General features: G+C 38.1%; 1 protein-coding gene across 2 annotated transcripts in view; it reads right to left on the reverse strand.

Annotated features, from left to right (window-relative positions):
- Nucleotides 1–21,411, reverse strand: part of cntn1a (contactin 1a) — a 68,511-nt gene that overhangs the window by 41,018 nt on the left and 6,082 nt on the right. Inside the window, exon 1 of one of the 2 annotated variants that reach the window (XM_017406084.3) lies at nucleotides 8,690–8,835. The exons of the other annotated variant lie outside the window; for it this stretch is intronic. The gene's annotated coding sequence lies outside the window, so the exon portion shown is untranslated. Of the gene's footprint in view, nucleotides 1–8,689; nucleotides 8,836–21,411 lie in introns of those variants that run through there. 2 annotated transcript variants of the gene reach the window in all.

The raw sequence follows: 21,411 nt of genomic DNA on the forward strand, positions 1-21,411 counted from the left end.
GGATGGATGGATGGATGGATGGATGGATGGATGGATGGATGGATGGATGGATGGATGGATGGATGAATCCAATCAACTAGCACTTTTACACGCCAGTAACCCAACCTTCCTATTTTCCCTCATATGCAGCCAGGTGTTTTTACAAATGAAAATAACCTGTTTCATGTCTTTATGCTGAGTGAAATATTGATTTGACTGCAGGCCATAACTTATTTAATGTCAACAATATTGATCTTTTTATGTTTTTTTTTTCTCAGAAATGCAGTAAATGTATTTTCCCAGATACCTGGTTCCCTTGACCAGCTGGTTCCAGTGGGATTTTTTTTTCTCCATCGAATCAGCCTTTCAAGGCAAGTGCTCTGACTTATATTGAGACATGTGATATGTTAATATAATGAAATATGGTATCCAGAGACGGGTCATCATAACATCCAAATATTTTTTGTGCTCCAGAAAAGATTTAATGTCATTGTCATGAAGAAATAAATAAATAAGCCACCGAGATGGGTGGGGGTATTGACTGAAATCAAATGGAGATGAAACAGAACGACATCAAGTCTGACATCATCTGAGAGAGGCAGCAATGATTTGTTCTGCTCTGTAGGGCATTGCCGTTCAATCTCGTTAGGTTAATTTATCCAGAGCTTGTGAAGACAGTCCTAAATCTTGCTAAGTAATACTAAAACAAGTCCCAAAATTACCTCATGCCTCTGTGCAGCTTGATGGGAAATAGAACAAGAATCAAATTCTCAGCCAGTTTCCAAACCATAGCACTGTTCTCTTCCTGTCAGCCGGTCTATTTTTGGAAGCACTTCAGTTATGATGTCTCCATTGTACTCTACTCTTTAGCTTCTTCTTTTTCCTCCACAGTGAAAATATTAAAATTGGGCATAAAGAACTAATTATGTAGTTAAATTTTCCCCTTTTTTATTCAAAGGGGAAATAATCATCTCACCTCTTATGAGCTCATACACGACTCATACTGTTTTTTATTGCGAAATCTCAGAATCTGACACAAGCCATGATCCAATAAGTCCTGATGCTGAATCAGTCCCATTTTACCAGACAGAATTAATTATTTATGGGGTGGAATCATTGATCAAAGATGACAAAAATGAGTCTGACTCAGGCTCTGTGAGGTGAAATCCAAGTGTACTGTAAATATATATATATAAACAAAAAAAGAGCCAGCAACAGGTAAGAATGTCTTTATCTTTCAGGACAAAATGATTTAGTTAAATAAAAGACATGCACATTAGTTATCTAAGCCTATTATCCGGTAGATGAAGCAGTAACCCCCAGACAGACATAACACCTGCAGAAAAAGATGCTCTGAATGCTCAGGGCTGTACAAATCCCTCGTTGTTATGTAGGAACTGCCTGAGTACTTCATTTAAAATAAAAGCTGTTTTTGTAATAGTTACAGCTTGATTTGCCCTGTTGGCAGAACTCAGTTTTTACTTGTTTTGTGTGGTGCTTATCAACAAGTTCACTTCATGTTATATCAATTAAGCATGAACAAACTGAAATCAAACAGCCAAAGAGCAGCAGACCTACTTGTTCTTTTAAAGGTAGTCATTTGTTGTGCAATCTTACAATAAGTATAATATGCTTTAATGTGTAATTATTTTTTTCATTGAGTTCATTTGTAAAAGGTTTATGAACCTGCGTGGAGTAGATATTATTCACGGTGTAAACTGCAGATTATCCAGGCATGTTTTTTTCTCTGTGCAGTCCTGTCTCACTCCTCCTACCTTCCTCTCTCCTTTCTTTTTATAGTCTTTGAATTTTCTTCAATGAAAGCAGTCATGCTAATGTAAGCTTTTTATCCCAACCCCTGCCATCAACACAATGCCCCCCCCAGCCCCCAGGACCATGACGCCTCAGTTCCCTCGGACGGCCTGAATATCAATAACAACGGTCATTTAACCCATGAGCACTTGAGCTGGACTCCTGAATACATCTGATCAAGATAAAATACAACACCATTTCCCAGCACTTATTTTTATTTTTTATTTTTTTAAGGAGAGCTATTATTTAATGCTGTTCATTTTCAATTTTATTTATAGAAAATAAATAACAAGAGAGGAACACATTCCTTTTCATAACTCAACACATGCATTTGGTCCAGAATCCTCAACATTATTAATTTATTGCCAAACAAGTCCAATATGTAAAAAAAAAAAAAAAAAATCACAATATTATCACTGTAATCGTAAATCTAAATATAAAATGTTAATTTTTGATTATCTAAACATGTCCTCAAATGTCCATTATGTCTTTTAAATAGTTCATAATACAGAACCTCCACTACTGAAATTATGTGTTCTGCTTTGTTTTGAGGAAATGACGAGATCCTTAAGATCAGCTACTTGATGAGAGTGAGAAGTCTTTTCATTTTGGACCCCCTCTTACTGGACAGTGATCCCACTATGAAGTATGAGCTATGCAGATTCTTGACAAGGTCTTCAGGTGTGTATTGCCAACTCCTTGAGATACAGCATGATAGACCCACGGTGGGTTTAAGTATGCACAAAAGAACCATATTATGATGCTGGCAGCATGTCAGGGTCTTACAAATTCATGGAAACACTCTTGTGCAGATGTAATACCCATGGTAGAAGTTTCATGCTTGCATGGCATGATCTTTGGCGTATGGCTGCATTCTGACAGTATGACACAAAATGTAGGTTGGCAAGACAATAATCTTTTAAATAGTTTTTAGAATATTCAAAAATGAAACTCTATATATCATTACTGAACATACCAGTGACATTATCTGTTAATGCCATTATTGTTAGGCATGCAACACATTCTTTGCTACATAAAAAATGGCTTTTCAGTGTTATTTTATCATAACATAGAAAAGCATCTTTCAGCACAGCAGCCTCAAAATAGCACGGTACATTCGGCTGTAATCATAACACTAAAGTGAATGTCTCCACATACATATTTCTAAGAATGGAAAGTATGTCACATTGTGTGTGATATATTCTACCATGAAGGTAAAGGTCAAAAAGGACTCCTTTTCAATCAAGAGAAAAGTGCTCTGCTTAATTACCTCATTCTACATCTATCCAATAAAGATTTTGGCTAAGCTGCTTCTTCAGGAGCACCACATGCTTTTAAAGATCCATGTCTTAGTCTCCATTAGCAATTAATGTAAACTACAATAAATAATTGCAACTGCAAGAGGACAGAGCTCAGCATACTCTTAATTCTGCATCTTAAATATACTAAAAAAACAGATCAATAGCATTTGTAGAAAGAGGTTTAAGGATAAAGACTGCGTGGATTCAAATATGGGCAATTAATGGAAAGATTTATCAGAGTTAAGACTTTCCCTTCACCACTTTATGAAATGAGGACTCCAACATGAGGCCAGAAATTAACTAGACAAAGAGAACATTTAATAATATTTAACAATCAAGACATGAAGTGTGTGTGGTATCATTGCAAACCCACAAGTGAAGAGCTATGAAGGCAGTAAGAAGACAAGATTAGCTACTTAAAGACAATTTATGGTTTTCATGATCGATTGACTGAAAGATGTAAATTTTGTAACCTTTACCCATCTGTGAGTGTCCTCTAGGTTCAACTGTGGTCAACCATGTGCACCATAGTAAATGGATTGCATTTATGTGGCTCTTTTCTAGTTTTATTGACCACTCAAGGCATTTTTACACTACCCATCACATTAACCCTTTCACACACACTCACACAGCTACAAACAGATCAGGGCAAATTAAGCATCCTCCATTGTTGTTGGTGAATATCACATGTGTAAACGATGCAGTTGCGCTGACCATTAGCAGGGTGTTGCACAATCAGTGTTCCCCTGACAGTGCAAAAGCAAACACATAGTTTTTCATAACCTGTACATAGTGTGCCTTTCTTTATAAAAATTGTTTGGTCCGAAAACAGCTATGGAAACCATGCAGGAGCCTTTACCAGCTCAAGTCCACCATTTCCCCCAACAATTCTACCCTGCCAAGTGTCCTAAATACTTCACTCTATTGTCTGCCTTAGAAACAAGCAATGCTGTTGGATGGAAGCACTCTCTCCAAGGTGTAAAGGAGAAGCCAGGGACAATGGGAATAGAAAAAGGCCAATTCCCTGAGCAGGACAGGGAAGCAATGCAAATGGGACAACAGAAAGCGAGCCTCCCCACAGTGAGAATACCCAAGAGAAGCGTCGTCTCACTATGGCTGAGGCTTAATCTCTTAAACCCTCTTGTCCCACTCACACATATCCAGAGACACCTCACAAAAAAATAATAATTACAAATATGGACACACACAAAATCTTTGTCTCCTCTGCATTCAAACTTTAACCTCACTTGTCCTTCTCTTTTATCATTGATTATCTTTCTGACATTAATCATAATAATTACAACTATACAGATTGTAATCATATTTAGCATGGTATATGTCAGCTTATCACATCTTATTTTGTCTTATATATATAGACACACACACACACACACAAACACAATCACATCATTACATTTTTGCTATTTAAGACTATAAATTTTGTAATAATTAAGAAAGTTGAGGACTTTTGCATGACCAAACATAAAAAGAAGAAACCTAAAATATGCAAGGAAAAGTGTAAAAGTGTGCAGCACATTAAAACCCAAACCTTCCCAACTGAGTTACTCGTGAGTAAACCACAAAAAGAGAAAAATGTATTATTCAGCCATTCCCAGTTGTAAGGTTTGTACTCTGCCCTAGGGATAGCATGAAGTTTAAGAAGCGTCTACTCTTTGTTGAGGGAAGGAAGGAATTTCACACAGAGCATATTGACTGTCAATACCAAGAAGATGTTGAGTTAGTTTTGCATCTATTTAGCAAAGGGGACAGCTGAAGTTTTAAAAAATACAGAATATTGTGGCAAAAACATGCACAACACACATGACAAAATTCTCTATTTTTTGTAAGTATGACAAGATAAGAACCTGTTTTCAGATTCAATGACACAAAATGCTAAAACAGCATCAAAGGGTTAGCATCATATATGCACTTTAAGGCAAGATTGCAGTAAAATCAGCATATTTTCATGCAAACAAAGCTTGTGTAGGAACACTTCTAGGATTCGGTGTGGGTCCAATTGATGAGCTCTTTGGATGGGTATATTGTTGATATTAGGAGGTGAACCTTAGAATTTTAGTGGTAAGGTAAAGCCATTGCAGCAGTACAAATGCCCCCCAGTAATATCATCAATTTGCAAATTTTTGCACTTAACCATTAAGTTATTTAAGGTAATGAATGAGGTCGATGCCTTAACAGTTGTTGCTTGAGACCAAAACTAGTCAGATGGCTTCACACTGAATCAGCCAAGGAGGAAAATTATTCAAGGAAGCAGGAAGAATGTTTTTCCTTTATGAAGCACTCTACAGCTATTCATAAAGTATGAGCTTGCTGGCTAATCAAAACTTGTGTAAATACCTTAGAAGCATCCAGCAAAGAGCAGGGCCCAGAGTGCATTGACGGAGAACATTCTTTTGTTAAACTGGCCACTCTTTCCTTCCAGAGTGATTTTCCCAAGACCTTTGACTCAGCACTATTCTAATGGGGGACTGTTTCCTCGCTTCGGTATAAAAAGATGCAATACATTTAGTTTGTATTCAATGTGCATCTTGACTGAAGCTAACACGAGTTTATACGTTTCCCAGGTAACTGTTGGTGTTTGTTTTGATGTAGACCCATCCTTAAGATCTTGGTTAGACACTTAACATCATTTACCTGAATGAACAGTCCAGATTGTTTTGTGGAGAGGTCATGAACACTTCATATCTATTAAATATGTAAGACAGATTATGATTTGATTAGAAATTAGAAAATGTCAGTCAGTCACCAGTTATTCATCTGGGGTGTTTGTTTGTACATTATGATCACTGGCTGACTGATGATAATTTCTGTAAACAGACTACATTTGGTGAAAACATCAGTTTTTCAATGATAAAAAGTGTGTGAGTCACATTTCTTAATGCCTTCTGAAATCTGCCACTCCCTTGGATCATATATATGCTTCTCCATGTCAGTCAAATTAAAAGGAGGCTGGTTTCAGAAATTAACACATATCTTTCTTTTTTTTCTTCTCTCAACATCAGTTACAACCAACAGCTGTGCTTCTGCAGCCTCCTCCTCTGCCTCCATCCCTGCTCCTCCTCCCCCTGCAGCTCCTTCCTCCTCCAACCCATCAGACCCCCTCCCTCCTGGATGGTCCCAGCACTTCAGGAATCTCTGCTACTGCATCATCATCAACAACATCCCACGGCATGGTTCTGAAATCTGCTGAAAACCTTGGACAGAGTCAACAGGAGCAGGACTGAGAGACAAACAGCCTCCATGTTGACTCCTGATATATACGGACAGATTATTGTGTCTAAGAGAGAAAAAACCTCAAAGGTCCCAAAACAAGCTGAAACTGACAAAAGCAAGAAAAAGAACAAAAATGACTAAACATCAACTGATGAAAGTTTTAGTTCAACAGAATTATTTTAAAAACCAAACCAATGAAAATGGCCTGGATTGAAAGGATGGTACCTGAACTTTTGAGGCGTTCCCTGCAGTCAGATGATTTCTGTAACTCTGAGACTTCTGCACCTGTCCACAGGTATTCTGACCCACTCCTCATCAGCTAACTGCTCCCGTAACATCTATCTGGTTTTATAGGTGACTACTCAAGGAAGTGTCAAAACTAGTGACTTGTGACCACACCGAGTCCATTAAAAAAAAAAAAAAAAGGCATATTTTTTTATTTCTTGACTAGTTCCCTTTTTTGGAGATAAAAAGTTTCTACCCAACAATGACAATATGTTAATTTAGGCCTAAGAAACATGCTTCAGATTGCCCAGGTCTGTTTCTTCCTTCACCACTTTTGATTACGGCTCACTGAATCAGCTGAAGTGAATAGAGAGAAAATGAGCAAGCTCAGAAAAAAAAGACCAACTGGAACTTAATGTGATGAAAGAGCTTGTGTGCGTGTTCATAAGAGCCGCGCTGAGAGACTTCAATTAAAGCAAGAACCTTGAAAGATATTTGGCTCTTATTGCAACGGATTTTTGTAATAGGTCAGGACGAAAGAAGTAGAAAGCATTAACTATAGCAAATATGGTTAGTGCAAGAATAAAATAGTTTGGTACAACCTGTGTCCAAGCATATTTTCCAAAGCAAACAATAAAGTATTATACTTGTATATTATATTCTGTATTGTATTGTATCATATTGTAACATTTAATATAACAGAATAAGCAACTATCATAATAGTTTCTTACAACGTTATAGTCTCAGCTGTGAAGATGTGTAGTAGAACTGGACCATTCATTGTGTTCATAGTTCATCTAAAGAGCCACATAGAGGGGGAAGGGGAAGTACAAAGTCATGTTCCTCTCCGACCTTGGCACAGCTGGGTGAACATTATAGTAAGTGGTTGATGTAAACACAGAGAAGTGGTGGGGGTGAGAGGTCTTCATGCTATTTGAGTGGCTGAAATGCACTTTGGACAGACAGTTTATTATTTTGTCACTCCTAAAAAAGAATGTATTCATCAGTATTTTGTATGTTTTCTATTTTGATCAACTTAAGTTTGTAGAATATAATATAGTGTCACATAACGTCCATTTCAAAACATTACCTATGAATTCATGTTTTCATGAATTATTCCTTAATAAGACTTGGGCAGTGGCGTTTTCTCTGGGTTTTCAAGACGTTCAAAGGTTTTCCTCTAGAATTTACTGGTTTGATCCATAATTAATGGCTCCAGCAAAACTGTCCCCAACCATAATACTAACATCTTATTTTCTGGTTCTTGTGCAGGAATGCAGATTTGGCCCTTCATAATGTAATGCATGTGGTTGTATTTTACTATAACTATAAGCTGACTGAAAGTGGATTTGAATCTGACTTGAATAGACTTATTTTTGCTGGATCATGCCCTGGGACAACTTTTGTTGTGAATTGGTGGTGTGTAAATAAACCAAATTCAATTGAATTTAATTAAAATTTGGTGAGGAAGTAGCTGAGACTTGCGCTGCACATTTCATGACATCTTTGCCTAAAACTTTAGCATTAGCTGTTGCCGTCAACTCTGTTTATCTGTCAGCAAAATATCTCATAAACCAGTGGACAGATTTCAATGAAACTCTCAGAAAGTAATCACTGGATGTACATCTACAACTGTCACCCCAAAGCAAGCAAGCTGGCTGCCACAGCTAATCAACCTTAGTCAACACAAAAATCACTGTAACTTGGTCCAATTTATCAATATTTAAGTTTGATGTGGTAGTAGCATAGAGTCATCCCAAAGTTATATCACCGAGCACTAACAGATAAGCATTTAACAATCACAGACATTGTGAAACATACCAAGGACCAACTAAATTCATCCACACAAAAATCCAGATGCACACAAACAATGCTTAAATAGATTTATCCTTTCGGTCTGCAGCAGAGCAGCGTTCAGCAGGAGGTATTATTCTGGGAGGTACATAATGATCTGTTCCATCTGCAGAGGACAGAATCCCAGATACACAAACATGCTTATAACAATCCAACATAAGAAAGCAAACTTTCCAACTTTTCACTCTAGGCTTTCTCATACTCAGCACACACACAAACAGTGAAAGCTCTCTGCTACACACCCGTATTCCCCCAACAGACACAACCTGAGGTGTCTATAAACGTACCCCAACACGCCTGCAGCTACAGTCCCATGAACGCAAAGTTGATGACAGTAAATCCAGCTGTATATCTCTCCTCTTCAGCAAAAACAAAAAAAACTCAGTGTGTTACTGCTGCTGGTTAGCAGCTGCCGTCAGGGCATCCTGCCCCCTTCTATCACAGGGAGTCAGAGCCACACACACTAATGTGACCGCATATAAACATTTGGCTGTCAAATCACAGGCCTCCCCAGCTGTGACCTCACAACACAGTGGAGGAGGAGGAAAGAAAGCATGAGAGTCGTGGAAGGGGGAGGGGGCTGCATAAGTGTGTTTACAGAGACATGAAGAGTGACAATGGGGAATAGCCAGAAAACATGGCACTCAGTTGGGAGGGTAAAACGTGTACAGTAAAAACAAACAGTGTGTCTCATGAAAAGAATGCTAGGAACAAAAAGAGCGACGTATAGTGCAAGAAAAAGTGAGGAATACTGAGCTGATGCAATTGGACAACTGATTCAAAATAAAAATGGAGGAAATGCAGACATTTGGTTTGAGTGAGAAAGATCCGGAAAGACCAAGCCCACCGTCCTGCTAAAATTTGTACCTACTTTATCTACTGCGCCTCACATTTTTCATTTTCTTCTTTCTTTGCATTCATCTCTCATCTTCTCATCTTGTGATTAATTCTTCCTCTCCTTTTTTTTCTGCCTTGAGTTTTTTCTCTCATCTATAATGGAAAGTTTAGAGATGGCTTCTGCCTGTAGTGAGGCCCATGCGTCCTAAAGCCAGTCAGGCTGTATTGATTCTTGCACCACATGGGTCCTCATAGATAGTTAATGACCTGGCATTCCTTGAAGGAATGCCTATCACCCACTGTCCTTAACACCAGAGTTACTAACAAAGACGTTGCACAAGAAGTAGCACTTGCAGTATGCATTGTGGCTGGCTCACACCTACTACCACACCAAAGGATAATACAATATTTGTAAAACTGATTGAGAAATAGTTATTTTTGTGTTTTCTAAGGTCACCTGGCTGTGGCGACCAACTTAAATTGGGTCGGCTCCAGACGATAATCAGTTGTAGATGTGCATCCATTGACTATTTCCTGAAAGTTTTATTAAAATTTGTCCAGAAATTTGTGACATATTTTGTGAAGAGGCAGATGTAATTGACTCCAATAGTTAATGCTGAATCTTTTAGTTGGTGCTCAGTGTATGAGTTGGGGATGACTCTGAGTTACTACCACATCAAATATAAGATTGACTTCTACAAAAATGACCAAGTTACAACCGTTTTTTTAGACAGGATTGCCTAGCTGTGGTGGCCATCTTGAATCGATTTGACTCCAAAGGTTTCAGAGGCATGCAATAGTCACAGAATTTTCTGAATTTATTTTCTATCTGTTTTGTGAAGCTGGGTCCATCTTTTCTTGTCGTCTATGGTCTGCACTGTCCAACATGTACACAGACCGAATTTGTTGGATTGGCCATTGATCAGTAGTGTTCCTCCCAACAGGGAGCGAAAGAAAAAAAGATTTGAACAGTAAGAAGAATGTGAATAACGGGGCCTGTTTGTTTGTGCATCTGTAAGGGTTTTCATGCGTGTCACTTCCATCCTGGAGGAACTCTTTCTTATATAACAACAAATAAAACAAAAGCATCTGTCTCAGTTTGAAGATCATAATTCATCTTTCGCCTGAATGTATCTGTGTCATCATCTGATGCGCATCTTGTCACGGGATGCTACATTTAGGCTCATTTAAAAAGAAATATACCCTCTGCTCTGGCTAGCCGACCCTTCCTTTGACCCACGCCTTGGTATAAAGGTCAACACTGGCCTTAAAATGACTGATCTGTGTCACACTCACAATGCAGCTCTTTTTAGAACAGAATGAACAAGTACAATAGGGATTAAAAACAGAAAAGTGAAGAGAAATCTGTTGTTCATTTGGAACATCACCTTCAGTGGGGTTTTAGGAGCTTTTAGGGGAAGGGGTCAGAGAGTTGTTCTTGGCGGTGCATCTTGAGAGACATGGGAGAGCATTATTAGCCAGGGCAATTTCATGCTCGCTGAACAAAACAGAATGTAAAGTGAGCGGGTTGATGCAAATAGACAAAAAAAAATGTCTAGAAAACAAATTTTTGGGTAAATATGATAAATAATAGGTCATATAAAAGTACACAGACATTAATGGAAATAAACTACATGATAAATTACTTTTTATTAGTGTTTCAACCTATTACAGCAACAAACAATTTGTTTTCTGGTATTTGTGTTTAGATGTAACAAGTGTTTTACTCTGTTGTTGTCCTTTTTGTGTGTTTTTTGTATCTTTCTTGCAATCTAACTTCTTCTGTAAACTTTTTATTTTTATTTTTTATCATTTTTCATCTATAAAAACTTTTAGTTCCTTTGGGAAATGGCTGCTATGAGTGTTTTTTTTTTGTACCTTTTATACTTTTGAAGATATTTAACTTTATTTACAAGTATTTTCCCCATAGAAATTGAGATCTCTTCATTTCTTTCAAAAACATTGTTCTCTTTGAAATCTGCTTCAGTATACTTGCTCTGTTTTGGTTCTCTTAAGATACATTTACCTTTTAGCTAGCTTTTTGCTACTTTTAGATTTCAACTAGCGTCCTGCAACTTTCACACTGCATTTTTCGCTGATTTTTTTTTTCTTGTTTGCTTTCTTATTGCTCACAATCTATTCTACTAAATACCTAAAAAACCTTATATGTAAGTAAAGAGTTACACAAGTAATTTTGATTGTACTTAAGACAAATTCACTTAAGCAACAGTACTTTTAACTGAGTATATTCTCTTGTTTTATTGTTTTGTTTATTTTTTAACTCTGAGTTTGAATGTAAATTGATAGCTGTATGGTGTTCATGAGAATTGATCATCCACACAGAGATATTTCTAGTAATGTTTTCATATAAACAGAACGGCTCAGACAGCTCTGCACAAAAGCCACAAACCCACAGGAGCTGAGCAAACGCAGCAAAATGACAAAAAGAGTGTTTCCACGTCTTCTGGCATTATAGAGCCCAGAGGTACAAGTTTTTTTCCAGAGTGAGAAAACAGTTCTGACAGCTAATTAGCAATCGGGGTCACAGAACACGACCCAGGTCTCATCTTTGTGTCACCAAGTACTGAGACAAATTGGCCATTTTCCTCTCTGTCTCTTTTCTCTGCAAATGTATCGTTATCTGTTTCAAGCAGAACTGAACACAAAACATCCACTTGTCTGATAACTATTTCTAGGCGGAAACTAAGAATAATCCCAGAAAACAGTCTTTCAGCAGCTTGACTACATACGCCGTCCTTTTTTCCTCCCCACGAGTGACATCTCAGTTTTGGACTGTTCTGTCTTTATTATCCGAGGAGTACTCGAACAAATTGCAGGTGCTTTTTGAGCAGACAGAGACTTGAAGTGTGATGTTTTTATCAAACAGATCTTTGTGCATGTGTAATATTTTCATTCCTGATGTCTTCCTCTGCAGCCATTTGACACACAGTCAAACCAAACTGTCTTTTTTTTTTTTTTTTTTTCGAGCACTGGATCATTGCAGCATTTTTGTCAGAGCTTTGTCATAGAGCCCCGGTTACTTCAGCCTGAGTGGGTGGATGTGTGTGAATAACTATTTGTGCACTGCACTAAAATTAAAGCCAAGCAAAAAGTCCACGTTACCTGGAATTAACACTTACTAAGGTTAGCTTTTTTAATCACTATCACAGGAGAAAATGTTAGAAAAAATGTAAAAATTCAACCACATTTGAGGAGATAATGGCACATGTTTTTGGTTTAGAATCATAAGTAATTATAACATGCCTGTTTTTGGATGACCGGAGTCCACGGAGAAAACCCACACATGAACAGAGGGAACATGCAAACTCTGCACTGATTCAAATCAGGACCTCCCTGCTGTGTGGTGACAGCACTAACCCCCCCCCATCACCGAGCCGCCCCACCAATCAAACATCTATTATTAAACAGAGCAGTGCATAAGAAACAGAATCTAAGATGAGATTAATCAGTGTTTGTCATCACAGCTCACCTTAATCTGCATTAAAAGGATGAATTCAGACACACAGTATTGATTTACTAACACAGCAGTGATACCTTGGTGTTGCTGCCCAAATAAATCAACGGTCTAATTAGAATTGATGACTGACGATGCTTTGCTTTCAATTTGGCTGTTTCCAGGTAATTCAGGTAAACTTCCACAGAAAATCCCATAAATGGGTAACTTGGGTGAGGCAATAATTTCTAATCAATGTCTGCAAAATGACAAATACGAAATACAGCAAACTGTCCAAATCATTTTTTGTAACTTTTGTCACATGTTGATAAAAGATATTTGATTTTATTTATTTGTGCTTATAAGTATTGCACATTTAGCTCATTGACATTATACCTGCAGCTCATTACTGCCTATAAATTATTACTATAGTACAATACTGATGGTGTTATTTTATTACAGACACAGACAGACGGACGGAGGTATCAGTTTTGCTTGTCTTTATTTTGCATCAAGTCTAGGTCAAATGAAATGAAGCAAACACCTTTTGGTTTTGGTTTTGTAATGTTTTTGTTTGTTTCCGTATATTTTGTTACCCCAAGTGAGTGATAAACAGTTCTGGAGTTTATCATCCTCATATCAAAGTTTTGTAAAGGTAAACATTAAGTATGCCAAAACCTTAAACAATCCACCTCTGACTGAGAAGTCAGCAAGAACAGTGTGTACAGATGTGCCAACAGATTTATTTATGTTTTTTTCCTCAGCAGAAAATGTCATTGTAAGAAAACATGTCGACCCTGCTTCAGTCACATTCTTTTAGCTGTAAAGCTGCATACGGACTGGAGAAGAATAAATGAAGAAAAAAATTGAATTGAATTCAGGAGTTTCTTTTCACTTGATAAATTTGTGACTTTGGGATTTTGCTTTAACATCAGCCTTTTTTGCCGAGAGGAGCGATTTCCAGGTTTTAGACATTAGCGCCACAAAGATTTGTTTTCATGTAATCTTTAAAATTTCCATATTTCTTTCAGATGTGAATGCATGACAGTTTATGCCAGAACATTAAAAAAAAGAAACAAATCCCTTGCAACTGAACGAAAGTGATGCATAAATTCACAACCTGTATGTCTGAACCACTAAAAGGGTTTGGGGAGAAGACACTAACAGGCCTTTAAAAAAATCTCTACATCTTACGACACATGCCAAGTTGTTTACTTTACTAACTTAATCCTAACTGCTCCATTAAACTAACCCAGACTCTGTGAATCCCAAATGAAATATTATAATTCCACACTGAGCAGGAAAGCAGACTCCCTATGATCTCACTGATAAATAAGTTATTAAGAAGTGCATGAAGGGAATATATTCAACACAAAATATGGCTCCTTGTATGATAAGATCAGAGATTTCTCGCTCTTAAATTTCTCCAGTGGCACTTCAGGGCTGTGCGGATCAAACAAGAGGCGCCTCCTCCAAAGCTGAAAGTAGACAAAACAAAGGCTAGCTTTGTGAACCAACTGACTGACATACTGTATTAGTCTGCACCAATGCTTTTAAGCAGCAGCATGCATATTCATGCCTACCCATCAGGAAGCTTTCCTCCACTGTACTGGTGCCCCTGCAGGCCCTGCAAGTTTTTCTGTTTGGGTGCATTTGTGTGTAACATAAAAGTCAGCTTTTATTTGGCACTTATATGTCTTCCCTGAAAAAGCTGCGCACTATTAGAAGTTGTCAGCACGAAGTCTTATTTTAAAACAGCAGAAACCCTAATATAACAGCTGGGATGCAATGGCATTTGCTGATATTTTCATGCAGAAAGGCTTTTTGGTCTATTGTTTTCTTCCTAATGGCAAAAAGATTCTGTTAATCTCAGCACGCATGCAGTATTTACAAGTCCATCAGCAGACGCGTTCATGCCTTGAACAGAGAGCCCACGGAAGCAGAACCGGTCACTCGGTTTACCAGTGAGGACATGGCCTCAGTCAGGTGGCGCACCGCCTGATAACAAGAGCAGTCTGAGCAAAACCTGAATCATCTGATGCCTCCTGGCCAAGTCTCACCCTGTGATCATGGCTCACGACAAAGAACAGGTGGAGAGCATCTGAGGAAAAACAGACGGTTTTATGTTTTAAACAAAAAGCACTGAACAGGTAAGTAGTTTTCTAAAATAATGTCTGACCAACAAATTACGCTACACGGCATAGTCAGCACAGGACATGCGGATGTGGAGGCTCTCAGGCATTGGGGTAACAAAATAAACACTTTGCATGAGGAAATAAAACTCTTTATTGGAAAACTAAACACAGTCCAACTGCTGTTAGGACTCAGACAGGCCACAGAGTAATTATCTAACTCGTTTACAGTCAAACTAGACTGATTGCTTCCAGTCGTAAAAGAAAATCTACAGTTTCACCCTGCTTTTACAGAGGGCTCCTCTATTTGTTTGCATTCAGCTGGGTTTTGTTCATTGTGGCAGTAAAAACAGTGCTCTTGACAGTTATTTTATGTGTATTTCTCAAGAGTTTCATGGACTAACCTAGCAACAGTTAACATATCCTTATAAAAGACTGGTATTGATAGATTTTGAAATTTTACGCATATAAATGAAAATTAAGTGAGGTGAGATTTAAAGGAAGCCTTAAAACTTTCAACTTTCACCTCAAAAAGAATCAAAAATAAAATAACAAGCATAAGTTTAGGACTTTGGATATTTCTAGAAAATGCATCACAAAAAAAAAGAATTAAGTGTGTTGTGTGAGAGAAAAACATTTTATTTGAATAAAAGCTGCACTGTTTAAATGATTCTTTAAGGTTTAGCTTCGTCAGCAATGAAAAAGCTAAAATGTCTCTAATTCAAAAATGTTTATGATTGTTTATACTCCAGATGAAACCTTTTCTTGACTGACCAGCACAATAAAGACAAACATATTCTGTGATCCCTTTCCCTCAGAAGTCTGTGGAATGATGTCACACTGATCATAACGAAGTTCTTGGTTGGAAAACCAGTTAGGTTTATTAACTGGTGTGATCTGTTGACCGTTTATCTAATAACAACATATTTTTCTGCATTTTATACATTCAAACACAGCAAAAACATATTCACTTACAGAAGTTGTATAGTGCTTTGTGTGTGACAGATTTAATGAGATACAAACTGACTGAAGTGCAAATAAACAGTTTCTTACTGCAGCTATCACCACTGTGAAAAAGCAGTACTGGATTTTGACATCGAGGTTGGTGAGAAACGTGACTTTCCAAGTCACGAATTCCAGCTTTGTGGGGCTAGTTGATTTTTCTGACTTGAAACTCCCAAACTCTGACTTCAGAATACAAATGGAATGCATCATTAGCATAGTCATGAAGACAGTAATGACAAAAAAGCAAACCTTGAAACTGTGAGGCCAAGGGTCACATCATGTCAATACTGATTTTAAATATGTAACACAGACATACCAGAGCTTCTCTGCCAATAAAAAAAGCAATATTACTGTCACATGATTCCTTGGAGTCAGATAATAGTTGGGCTGGTGATTGGTCAGCCCCCAGCAAACAACCCCCACTTTCCACCCCAGTGATAATGCAGAATCAGTGTTTTGCATTATCTCGTTATCCTTCATTTCAAAAGAGTAGAAGAAATGCAACCCCTCCTCTTTTTTATCTATAGTGTTTATGAGTGTGTTTCGGTGTGTGTGTGTGTGTGTGTGTGTGTGTGTGTGTGTGTGTGTGTGTGTGTGTGTGTGTAGGTGTGTGTGTGTGTGTGTGTGTGTGCCTTCCAGTGATGCTGTGCTCTTCACCCTGACTGTCTTCCACACACTACGGCTCTATGTGTGCAGCATGAGAGGAGCTGTGAGTTGTAGATAAGAGTCTGAGTATTCTAAGGACGAGGGGAGGCGTGTGTGAAAAGAGCAGAGAAAAAAAAAGGATTCAGTGCTCTTTCTTCCAGTCAGATTCACCTCTGAATGTCCTCCACCCGCTGCCATTACACCTTGCCCATAAATAATCCAACCAGTGACACAAGCTGGTATACTGACACATTTTACAGCGACACCCACACATACTGTGCTCCACTGAACTCTGAATAAGTTCATGCATGGTTCATATTTCTTCATGATATGCATTGTATTTTCAGAGAGATGTGTATTACGCTGTAATTGCTGTCACCTCATTCAGTCTAGACAGCCAGTAATGAGAGGGATTCTTGCTCACACCTTCATTATCTCCCTGTTTATATAAATAATTCTGCAGCAGGGTAGAAATACATCACAGCAGAAGACAAAAAAAAATCTTCAATTAAGCTTTCACGACTCTCTCTGTTTTCCCATGCTTTTGATGACTTGCTAAACTAGCAGCCTGACTCATGATCCAACACAAAGTGTAAACAACAAGAGTGGATGTGCTATTTTCATAGGAAGAAGAGGAGCCACTTCTTTGTTGATGCATGCTGTTGCAGCTGAGTAAAAGTGAGGCAATAATGTCAGCAGGCATGAACTAGCAGATTGCACACAGAAGCTCCTGCAGCTTTGAACTCAGCCGAGCGAAAAAAATCTGGGGCGAAATTAGTGGTTGTGTCTCATGCATAAGTTACACAGACTTCCAAAAAGGCCGAGTTTGGTTCTGAATAATGATATGGCAACACACACACACTACAACAACAACAACAACAACAACAACAACAATAATAATAATAAACCAATAGCATTTTGTGAAGGAATGCATATGCCCTAACCTCTTCCATGTGATTTGTGTTTGGAGTATTGTTGGGAATGACTCTCTACTACTACCGCACCAAACTGTAGCTCAATGTCTCTAAAACTGACATACTTAGAGCCATTTTTGTGCTGGCGATTACCTGTCCCAACCATTTTGAAACGGGTTGACTCCAAAAGTTAACTAGATGTAGATGTACCAATGGCTACTTTCTGAAAGTTTCATTAAAATCTGTCCATGATCCATGAGACATTTTGCTAGCTGGCAAAACATACGCACACATATGACACAAAAACAGAGGCAAATACATCATTGCCCACCTTCCATGGGCGATCAAAAACACTTTTTGCTCCAGGACATTTTTAGGAGAGTTTGTCAGAAGCCATTAGTGCAGCTGTATTGTCCAACTAGTCCTTGAGAAAACATGACGCAGGTTGTTACATCACCTCATGTTCCTCTAAGCCAAATGTGACAACGTCCCACCAGCTAAAAAGTGCTGCCCTGATGTGTCAGTAGGCAGGGAGAGGATTTCTGCAGAGTATACTCTTTGGACTGAGGAAGGCTGCACTCTATGACCCTCTTTTTTTTTCTTTACACACTTATTAGCCATGCAACAGGGTTTAGGTTTGTTAGTCCAAAATGGAAAAACCAACCAGTTTGTTGCCTTTGCCTACACTGAATGCTAATGCTGTCTACATCAATGCCCTCTTCACTGAGGCCAAGAAGGACCCAGGAGCTCAGAGGCTGACCACTAAAACACAAATTTACCGGCAGAACAGCAGAGGACAGGAGCAACTCAGAGCCTGCATCTGCACCTTTATTTCTGGTTACTCTGGTCAGAAGAATGAAGGGAGAGCTCCAAAAGTTTTGTCATAATACAGCCAACCCTCTCCCTTTGTTTCTTCACTTTCTGCCTTTTTTCCCCCCACTGCTTTCTTTAATAGCTTGACTGAAAAACAACAAGCATTTCAAATAACGTGCTAAATCAATACACACCGGTTGCAGGTCATTAGCTGCGTTAGTATACAATCAGCTGGCTTGGAAATTGCAGCCCAACCTAAGAACTTTAAAGATCTCTTTGCATCTTTAAGTCTTAGTCAACCTTCAGGAAATGGCTGCAATCAATGAATCATTTAGAAATACCAAAATATTGTCTAAAACCAACACCTTTTAAATGTGAGTATCATGAGATATTTATAAAAATGCTGCAGGTAAACAAATAGGAAGACTGTGAGTGTTACAGTAGCACTTACTGAGGCTCCAAGTGCTTTGTTTCCCATATCTGCCAAAGGTAATGGGATTTCTTAGGTTTAAATGCACTTTGCTCACTGTGTGGAGCCAATAGGAAGCTAAACTATTGATCCACAAACAATTTAGCTGTCCAGCTGTCCAGAAAGAGGGAAAACAGGACGCCCCTAAATGTATAATGAGGCTTCCCAAGAGTGCAGCTTCCTCAGTATTCTCTCCACATGCAGGAAGCTTTTGCCTCTGGGCAATTAGTCTTCTATACACTCCTACCGTCCCTCACCCAGAAGTCCAGGGATCAGCCAGGACACTTCTCACCAGGGACATTTTATTAAAGCAGGAATCCCCACAGACTCTAGGTTTGTTACCATACTTAACACTAATCCCATGAAGATGTCATAATGCCCGTTTATGTGCTACCTAGGTGACACTGATGGTCTTGAATTTATTATCTCTCATCAAGTCAAGGTGACATCCAGTTAGCATAAAAACAAACAAATATGCAGTCACATATACAATTACAATTCTGGGGTTTTGCATATAAGGACATATTGAAAATAATCTGGTCTTTATTGGTTTCTCTAATAATTCAAATCTAACCTCAAGCATACAAAAACACACAACATATTCCATCATGTCATTATTTACCAAACATAAATGAAGCCGAAGTGGATAAAACAGCGTGTAAAAAGATTAAGTTCACCCCATGATTCAGCAGCTTGTAGAATCTCCTTTAGTAGCAATAACTTAAAGTATTTGTTTTATTTTATGACTTTAACAGTCTCTCACATTGTTATGGAAGAAACTTGGCCCACTCTTCAGGAGAATTTGGCTTTTTCTTGAAAATAGTTCCAAATAGGCCGTGCTTGTTCGGTCTTTTTTCTAATTGTACGGTCATGAGCGTTAACATTTAACTCACTAACTGAGTCTAAGATTTAGCTCTTAGGTTTGTTTGTCTGACCTTGGGATGAATTTGTTACGGTGGCCACTAGAACTCCAGGCAGCTTCCATAAATCTTTTCCACTATAGAGTAATGGATTCTGAATTGTCTGAAAATTACCATAAATCCCTTTCAGACTGCTGTAGCAGCAGCTGTTTCCTCTAAGGTCAGTGATGATGTCTTTCCTCCCTAGCATTGTGTTCACACACACTCATCTGTACACTCCAGACCAGCAAACTGCTGAAACTCCTGCTTTTATTGAGAAGATCATACTCCTAATAGTCACTTATATAAGTGCATTTAATTAGCAGTATCTGGCTGTTGCTGTTCTTCCTAAATCCTATAGAAACAGGAGAAGGGATTTACACATTCAACTTTTCCATTTTGCGTCATTATTTAATGATGGCGCAGTTGAAGTTGATGTGTGTGTTTGTAAACTTGAGGTTGGAAATAAAAAAATGTAGAACCTGGTAATAAGTAGTTCATTTTTAATATGTCCTGTTTTGTAAAACACGAGAATTGAGAGAGGCTGTACTTCCTTTACCCCGTGGTTGTCCATGAAAGGTTATGGCATAAGATGAGGAGTGTAATTATGCTTGGAAGCATAACGCCACTCATCTGCGGGCAGAACGAGCCTTTGGATGAATTTGTGTTCTTGTGTCCAACAAATGCTGCCAGCACCATAGCAACAGGCCGTGCTCAAAACCCCCACGAGTGGTTTGTCCACACTCAGGAAGTCACTTTTGTTCCTAATTAAATGGGTTCCTCCCTCAAATGGCTTGGTTTTATCACAAGCACTAGAGGTGTCAGCAGAAGACATTAAAAATAGTAAGATTTCACATGCTTCTGATGAACACAGATTAAACAGCATTAAGTTCAAAATGATGCTTGTTACCAAGAGCTTCAAGAAAAAGAATAGTCTTCAAAAAGGAATGTGCAAATTTTCTAGCTTTTCTGTGCATGGAAGATAACACATGTCAAAGGAAACATCATTAAATTGGACAACTCTTGCTGGTAACAGATATTTTTTTCTGTTCCCGCTTGGTAAAAACATCTCTCACACTCAATATAAAAGCTGTCACCAAAGTTTTCACAAATTACCCCTGAGAAATTTAAAGATCTGGACTAAACATTGTGGTTTTTTTATCCCTCGAAAGATCTAAACAAGTCTAAACAAACAAATAAGGAATTCCCTTGTAAATAACTCTAAACTGATTTGTTTTCTGGATAAAAGAAGAAAAAGAAAAATCCCTGGAAACAAATCAGACATGCTCCACTGATTTTCAAAACATTGTGCGTACGTGTTCTCAAACCACACATGCTTTTTGCAGCTTTTTAGCAAATAAAAACCCAAAATATTTGAAGTGCAGAAACAGGTGGCTGCAGACTTCCATGTGAGAAATCAGTCCACTCTGTGGGACACAACATTTCTGCTCAGTGAAATGTTAAATAAATGCACAAGAGGCAATCTGATCTTTAAGGACTAGTTTAATTAAGATCCATTCATACTTAGATACTTAAAACTAAGTATTTAATTAGAGTAAACTGCCTTAATAACTTGTTAACCTTGCAGTATTGTCACTTCTGCTTCTTATCATAATTAAATACTAACCTCTTAAGCACTAGCTAACAACAATATCATGTAATTAGTTATTGGATGACTAAGTATCTCTGGCTTTAATTGCTGAAATTCACAGTGAATCCAGATGAGAATTTTTTTGCTAATAACTGAGCTAGCACTGCAGTGAAGGAGGGCATGTATTCTCAGGTTATTAATTTGTTTTTTTGTTTTTTTACAACTGATACTGTTATGAACTATAATGAAA

The sequence above is a fragment of the Kryptolebias marmoratus genome, linkage group LG11 (assembly GCF_001649575.2).
Source record: "Kryptolebias marmoratus isolate JLee-2015 linkage group LG11, ASM164957v2, whole genome shotgun sequence".
NCBI lineage: Eukaryota > Metazoa > Chordata > Actinopteri > Cyprinodontiformes > Rivulidae > Kryptolebias > Kryptolebias marmoratus.